This window comes from Mustela lutreola, chromosome 15, assembly GCF_030435805.1.
Source record: "Mustela lutreola isolate mMusLut2 chromosome 15, mMusLut2.pri, whole genome shotgun sequence".
Classification (NCBI taxonomy): Eukaryota; Metazoa; Chordata; class Mammalia; order Carnivora; family Mustelidae; genus Mustela; species Mustela lutreola.
The window spans coordinates 22,670,008-22,678,508 of NC_081304.1; positions in this window are offsets into that span (position 1 = coordinate 22,670,008).

An 8,501-nucleotide genomic window follows, 5' to 3' on the forward strand; every position below is an offset into this window, starting at 1 on the left:
GTGAAAAGAAGGTGTTTTGTGACAACTGACGTACCTTTGGGATTTCCGGGGGGCGGGGGTGGGCGGGGGGATGTTAGCGGTGGGAGGAGAGACATAGTAAAATTTTATGCAGCTCTCTGCTGCCACCTGCTGGAAAAATTACAGCGCCCATTTCTCCTTGAAATGTGCTCTGTTCAGTAACCAGCCAGTACCCTTGATCCCAGGCTTGTTTACTTAGTAATTTCAGTCAATTAATGAGAATTATAGTTTTCTGAGTTTTCCCAGATTCAGTGTTTTCAATTTGTAAAACAGTCCAAATGAGTCAAGCCTGAACTTTGACCATCTGGAAATTAATTTCTTAGGTTTTCCCACAGGGACATATTTTTTCTACTTGTCCAGTGTTTTGCAATGATTGTCCTGCCAAATCTGCTCACATGGAATTCGCTTTAATACTAGCCGTTAGTAAAACCAAAACAAAACATTGCCGTTAGTGTTGCATTCGTGAGGTCTGATAAAAGGTATTTAATAGAACAGAAAAAAGGCATTTTTCTTCAAGTATCTTTTTTTTTTTTTTTTAAGCATCTTTTAAAGATTTCTGAAACATTTAATTTTTCTGCTCAGGAAGACAAATACAGTTCTCACCTACAGTCCTACAAGCACACACAATTCAGAATACATTTTTAAAAAATCTGACTGCTTAACATCTGAAATCTAGTTGTTTCTTTTTTTCTTAAGATTTTATTTGACAGAGATTGAGAACACAAGCAGCGGGGAGTGGCAAGCAGAGGGAGATGGAGAAGCAGGCTCCCCTCTGAGCAGGGACCCTGATGTGGGGCTCAATCCTAGGACTCTGGGATCATGACCTGAGCCAAAGGCAGATGCCTAACGAACCAAGCCACCCAGGCACCCCTGGAGTCTAGTTTTTTTAACTGGAAAAAAAAAATTTCCCAAATTAAAGGCTGAGTTGTATATTCCTTATACTGGAATTAAAATTTAAAAATTTTTTTTTAAAATAAGGACTCAGTGCTGGCCTTAACTTTTTTTTTTTTTTTTTTTTTTTTTTTTTACACATAGACTATTTTTTTGGAGCAGTTTTAGGTTCCCAGCAAAATTGAGTGGAAGTCATAGAAGTTTCCATGTGCCCATGCCCCACCCCCACACAGCCTTCCCCCACCAGAGTGGTACACTTGTTAAAATGGATGGGCTTATACAGCTACATCTTTGCCCCCAAAGCCCACAGTTCACATGAGGTGTTGTACATACTCTCGGTGTTGTATGGGCTTTGACAAATGCACTCTATGTATCCACCATGATAATATCATACGAAATATTTTCAGTTACCCGAAAAATCCTCTTTCTGCCTCTTCCATCCTCCCTCCTCCCCAACCTTTGGCAATCCTTGGTCCTTTCACTGTCTTCATCGTTTTTGCCTTTCCCCCATGTTACATAATTGGAGTCATACAATAGGCTGCCTTTTCAGACTCACTTCTTTCACTCAGGAGTATGGATTTAAGTTTTCTCTGTGTCTTTTCATGGTTTGATAGCTCATTTCTTTGTAGCACTGAAAACTATTCCATTGACTGGATGTACCACAGTTTATCTGTTCACCTACTGAAAGACATCTTGGTTGCTTGCAAGCTTTGGCAGTTACGAATAAAGCTGCTATAAACATCGTGTGCAGGTTTTTGCGTGACATAAGCTTTCAGCTCCTTTGGGTAAATACCAGGGAGCATGATTCCTGGATCATCTGGTAAGAATATGTTCGGGTTTGTAAGAAATCACCAAACTGCTTTCCAGGATGGCTGTACCATTTTGCCTTCCCACAAGCAATAAATCACAGGTCCTACTGCTTCACATACCGACCAGCATCTGGTGTTGTCAGAGTTTGGGACTTGGGCCATTCTAATAGGTGTGTCCTGAGAAGGTTGTTGAAATTTGCAATTCCTTGATGACAACACGATGATGTGGAGCATATTTTCATCTGCTTACTTGCTATTTGTGTATCTTCCTCCATGAGCTCTCTCTTTAGGTCTTGTTGTTCATTGTTCAATCTGGTTGTTAGTATTCTTAGAGTTGAGTTTTAGAAGTTCTTTGTATATTTCAGATAACAGTCTTTTATAAGGTATGTCTTTTGAAGGTATTTGCTCTCAGCCCATGTCTCATTGGCCTTCATTTTTAAAACAAAACCGCTTTCCAGAATTCCCATCATAATGCTAAAAGGGCAGTCTGAATAACTCAATCATAAAATATAAAATATAGGACTAAATATATTGCCAGCTGGGCTTGAGTCAGCTTCACAGGGTGGGAGCCAAAAGCCAGTCCCTTCATATCTGAATCCACATTATCTCAGGGTTTTGTTGTATACCTGCCAGAAGCTTGATGTAATCTGAAGGGCAAAAAAAAAAGCAGAATCTCACTCCTTTCTAAAAATTAACCCTGAGGTAGGGCTTATTTTGAAAGGAGATCAGGAAAAGATCTGGGGGAAAAAGAGGTGATGTCCATTAATGGCTATGCCATTTACTCCTGCCTCGTGACTTCCCAGACAGAACTATCAACAGGCTTGGATAGTTGAATACATTTATTTATGACCATCTTTCAGTTTATGATGATTCTCATTAAAACGTTAAAACTCATTAAACCTCAAACTATTTTCCAATCCTTCCATTTATGGTACCGTAATAGACAAGAGTGCATATTATTAATATTTTTTCTGATAAAACAAGTAACACAGGCTCCATATACAGAGCTTGGAAAACTCAGAAGTGCAGAAAAGAAAAAATAACTTAATTCCAGCTCCCTTTATATTGCCATGCAAAAATGACTATGGCCAACATATTAATGGACAAGATCCCATGTGATTCCTCTAACTGGCTTCATGCCAAGATGCTGGCATTGAAAATCTTGGGTAAGACATTTAATTCCTTGGACCTTGGTGTCCTTGTCTGGAAAGTGAAGAATTTCTTGCCATTCTCCTGCCAAAGCCTATTTTGGGTTGATGTTTTATCACTGTGACACTTCTCGAGGACTCCATATAACAGCCCCTAGTTCCACATACCCTCAGTTTAAATGGAGTTTTATTTTTTGTTAGTCAGTATTTTCAATGGCCCTATGCAAATCATTGGGATCTGCCTTATTATTTTTGCTAGCAATTTTTGTGATTCAGCTGACTAGTCTTTAAAAATAAAAAGTAAAAATAAAATATCCATCTTTTTAATAAAAAAGGATGACAAAAGCTGAAAAGAATCCATCATTGGGCTTTACTCTTGGTGTGTAAAGAAATAAATGTATAAAAGTAGAGGATGAAAATCACTATATTTCAATTCAATTCAGACAATTATGATTTAGTAAGAAAAAAGGGTAGAAACTTAGGGACCAAAATAAACCAACATCAACAGAACACAAAACATATTTCAGAAGGATGGAACAGGATTTGGAAACTCAAAGGAAATCCAACTAGAAAGGAAAATTACTTCTAAGGAAGGGAAGGTAGAAGTGGCTTTAATTACATTCAATTATATAGAAGACATAAGCCAATTATGTGTCTTCTCTATTAAGAACCAACATGAAATTGTCTTAGGCTGTTGTTAGATTAACTTACACATTAAAAACTGTTGATAAAGAGATGGAAAAGGCAGTGAAAATGTACCAAAAATGGAAAATGTGCTAACATTTTGTACAGGGACTGCTGTTGTACACTGATATCTGCTCTTTCCTTTTTTTTTTTTTTTTTTTTTCCTTCTAGAGACTTTGAGGGGGCAGAAGCAGAGGGAGAGGAGAGAGAAAATTTCCAGCAGATGCCATGCGCAGGATCCGGAGATCATGACCTGAGCGGAAACCAAGGATCCAACATGCAAACCGACTGAGCCACCCAGATGCTCCCTGCTCTCCCCTTCTTATATAGTAATGGAATCTCCTATTTTTCATAGGGCACGGGGACCTGTGAAATATTTTCTTTTTTTTTTTTAATATTTTATTTATTTATTTGACAGACAAGAGATCATAAGGAGGCAGGGAGGCAGGCAGAGAGAGAAAGGAGGAAGCAGGCTCCATGCTGAGCAGAGAGCCTGATGCAGGACTTGATCCCAGCCGAAGGCAGAGGCTTTAACCCACTGAGCCACCCAGGCGCCCCTTCAATTAATAGTTTAAGAAGAAAACCAGCATATTGTTTTAGCCAATAAAAATTTGGGAGAATTTCCTTCCCCCAAATTTTTATGGAATGTTACAGGTAACCAGCTATTTTGGAATAATTTTGGCCAGCTTTCCACCTACTCTGAAATTCAGGGATGAAGATATAATTTTATCACATGGTATCAATCAAAGGTAAAGGGAATGATATTCAAGACTTTTGTTGGGCGCCTGGGTGGCTCAGGGGCTTGAGACTCTGCCTTCGACTCAGGTCATGGTCTCAGGGTCCTGGGATTGAGCCCCACATCGAGCTCTCTGCTCAGTGGGGAGCCAGTTTCTCCCTCTACTTGCCTCTCTGCCTACTTGTGATCTCTCTCTCTGTCAAAAAAAAAAAAAAAAAAAAAACCAAAAAAAAAACTTTCTTGACATACTGGTGAGATGCTCATTTCCTTAATAAAAATAATTGCAAATGATTTCCCTGCCCACACGTGGCATATCTGGGAGTCAAATTATAGCTGGATCCTTGCAAAATTCTGAGTATCAAGTAAAACAACTAGAGCAGCATGTAGGTTTGGGTGGGTATACACGTGTATACAGGATGTAGCAGAAGCATAGAGAGAAATACCAAGGGAACTAACTCATCTCTAAGTGGAGACTCCATTGTTAGTGCTTTCAAAGAGCTCACGGAATTAACCATGACTCAAGGCGGAATGAATCGCCCAGAGAGCAGTACCAGAATGAAGAAGGTTCAAAGGAGGAAAAACATTTCTCATTATAGGGATTTTTAAAGGTTTAAGACACTTAGAGGAAATAGCCTGAGAAATGGCCAAAGCCCATACATTTCAAACTAGACTGTGGATTTTGTTAAAATGTAGGTTCTGATACGGGAGGTCTGGAGCAGGGGCTGAGGGTCTGCATTTCTAAGAAGCTCTCAGGTCATGCTCTTGGTCCTGGGACTCCTTCCAGAAGCAACTGTCTAAAGTCTATTCTTATGGTGGCGCCTAGGTGGCTCAGTGGGTTAAAGCCTCTGCCTTCGGCTCGGGTCATGATCCCAGGGTCCTAGGATCGAGCCCTGAATTGGGCTCTCTAATTAGCAAGGAGCCTGCTTCCTCCTGTCTCTCTGACTGCCTCTCTGCCTGCTTGTGATCTCTCTCTGTCAAATAAATAAATAAAATCTTTAAAAAACAAAATAACAAAGTCTATTCTTATGCTGTCAAAAGGTAGAGCTTGAAGATGGAGATGAAATCAGAGAAATATGGGGCTTGAGAAATATCAGAGAAATATCAGAGCTTGAAGATGGGGATGAAATAGCAGAGAAATCAACATGAACCATACCACTATGGGGACAACAAGGGGGTCAGTGTTGCGGAAGTAAGGAGAGTTTGAGGAGTTACCTCGAGACATAAAATTCAGCCTCATTGAGACAGGCCTTGAAGATCAGGTTCAGAAGTTTCTACTTAATTAGAGGCAACAAGGAACCACTGAAGGCTTTTGGGAAAGGGAATGATACAATCAGTAACTAAAATCTTCATAGAAATCCCAATGAATAAAACAAGCTTAGTAAATCAATAAATATTTGAAGTTGGTTAATTTGGAGTCCATCAGCAAACATGTATTCAATGTTTCTTGCTCTTTATGACTACAAAATCAAGTGCAGGATCTTGGAAGGGGTCTGTGCAAGCAGGAGGCTCATGGTAGATTCATCCCTGTATCCATTGTTCTTCCATATATGAAGGATACAAAAGAGACATAAGGCATCTTAAGGAATTCACAGTTGTGTTTAGGAGGGAAAGCATACTTACTGAAGAAACAAGCTTCATGCAAGGTGCAAATCTTAAAGTAGGACCAGGGGAAGATTTAGAAAGGAGGGAAATTATTTTTTAAAAGTTTATTTAATTTTTTCTTTTAATAATCTATATACCCAACATGGGCCTGGAATCACAATCTTGGGATCGAGAGTCACATGCTCTACTGACTGAGCCAGACGGCCAATGATTTACCCTGGTAAATCTTTTTTTTTTTTTTTTTTAAGATTTTATTTATTTGACAGATATCACAGGTAAGCAGAAAGGTAGGCAGAAGCAGGCTCCCTGCTGAGCAGAAAGCCCAGGGCTCGATCCCAGAACCCCGGGATCATAACCTGAGCCAAAGGCAGAAGCTTTAACCCACCGAGCCACCTAGGTGACCCCTGATAAATCATATTTGATGGAAGTTTCAACTCAAGAAGGTGGGGGTAAATCTGCTAAGGACAAACCTCTCCCATCCATTCTCCCCAACCCCTCATCCGCACAGAAGAAGCAGGTCTGTCTCCTTGGGAAGGAGGAGAATACATGTTAGACCAGGTCAGGTGCTTGTGACCCTTAGCCACTAGAAGGCAGAAACTCTATTTACCCTGCAATTACCACTGGATTTGGCAGAAAGTAGGCTTGGGTCAAATGTAATGGATGAACAAGTAGAGGGAAAGAAATAATAGAGAACACTGAAGAAATGGCAGAGAGTTGAATGTGATGTGGCTGGCAAGGCAAAGTCACTATACATTCTTGAGATGGGAAACGACAACATGGACCCAACGTACTTCTCCATCAACTGGATTGCCAATCCAGTGGACACGGGTAGGACTCATCTAACAGACAACCTGTGGAACTCAGCAGCACTCAACACCACCGACCCTGCCTCACTCTTGAAACATTTATTTTCCAGCTTCCATGATTCCATTCTCTCTTGGCTTTCTGCTGTTTACTCTACCAGAGGCTCCTTTTTAACTTCCTCTAAGAACTTGTCCTACTTTTCTCAATCTTTCAGTGTCCATAAATGTGTATCTCCAGCCCAGAGTTTTTCTTCCATCCTCCAGATTCGTAAATTCAACAACTTTCTTGATAGGTCTACTTGGATGTTTCCTAGACACATCAAATTTACTATCTGCAAAATTAAGCTCTGAATTTTCTGCTAGAAACACTCCTCTCCACTTGCATATCTCAATAAATGGGATTAACATCTACCCATTCATTAAAATCCAAAGCCTGGGAATCATTCATATCTTCTTCCTTTCTCTCACACAATGTCTAATCCATCAGCAAATTCAGCTATTTCTATGCCCCAAAATATATCTCAAACCTATCTTTCCAGGGCCACTACTCTCTAGTCAGGCAACAACATCCTAACAGATCTCCCCTCTTCTACTTCTATTAGCTTCAATTATTCTCCACATAAAAGCCAGAGAAATCTTTCAATGATATAAATCATATTATATCACTCTGCTTAAAACTCCTCCATGACTTTCCATGACACTTTGAATAAAATGTAAACTGCTTACCACTCAGAATCTTTATACTCATTAGGTGCTCCTGGCTCCTGGGGCTAAGATCTTCATGAACCTATAAAAAATGTTTGAGATGGGGGAAAAAAAAGAACCAGCTCCAAAAAAACTAAAAAATCAAAAATCAATGTTTGTGACTACATAATATAACAATATGTCAACTAATCCTAAATGTAAAGTTAATCATTATGTAGTCATTTATGTATTTTATTTTAATAAACGATGTGGATATAAAGTAGAGTGGGTCCCCCAAAGCTCGAATATATAGAGCCTACAGGGGTTCTAAAATGAGCCTCTTTTAAGGCCTTTATATAAGGTCCTGCATACCCCATCTGTGCCTACCTCTCCATGGTCTCCATGATGCTACTCTCCTACGTACTCACTAAACTCAGCCAGGCAGCCTTACAAATCCTACAATGTACCAGAATCTTTCCTACCGTTCCCTTTGTCCCAAGCTCTTTCCTGACTGGTTCCTTTTCCTCCACTAGTTCTCCAATTAAGTGTAATCTTTTTTTTTTTTTTTAAGATTTTATTTATTTATTTGAGAGAGAGACAGTGAGAGAGAACATGAGCGAGGAGAAGGTCAGAGGGAGAAGCAGACTCCCATGGAGCTGGGAGCCCGATGTGGGACTCGGTCCCGGGACTCCAGGATCGTGACCTGAGCCGAAGGCAGTCGTCCAACCAACTGAGCCACCCAGGCGCTCACCCTAAGTGTAATCTCCTTAAAGAGACCTTCCCGACCAGTTCATTTAAAGTAGGCACACACACACACACCCCCCCCCGCTTCCATACTATCTTTTTCTCTGCTGCCTTATATCCTCCATAACACTGTGTGTTTATGCTATCTTTCCCATTAGACTAATAAGCTCCATTAAGGCAGGGAAATACATGTGCCTTGTTCTCTCTTGTGTCCTTAGGGCCCACTCCAGTAGCTGGCCCAGAGCAGGCTTTAATAAATAGCTACTGAATGAATGAATAAATGAGTAAGACCTCATTTTCAAGGGAAGAGGGCCAAGCTAGCAAGTTCTGTCTTGGACTCCATCTTGGGAGGCTGGAGGTACAAATCCTCGTCTGATTCTAG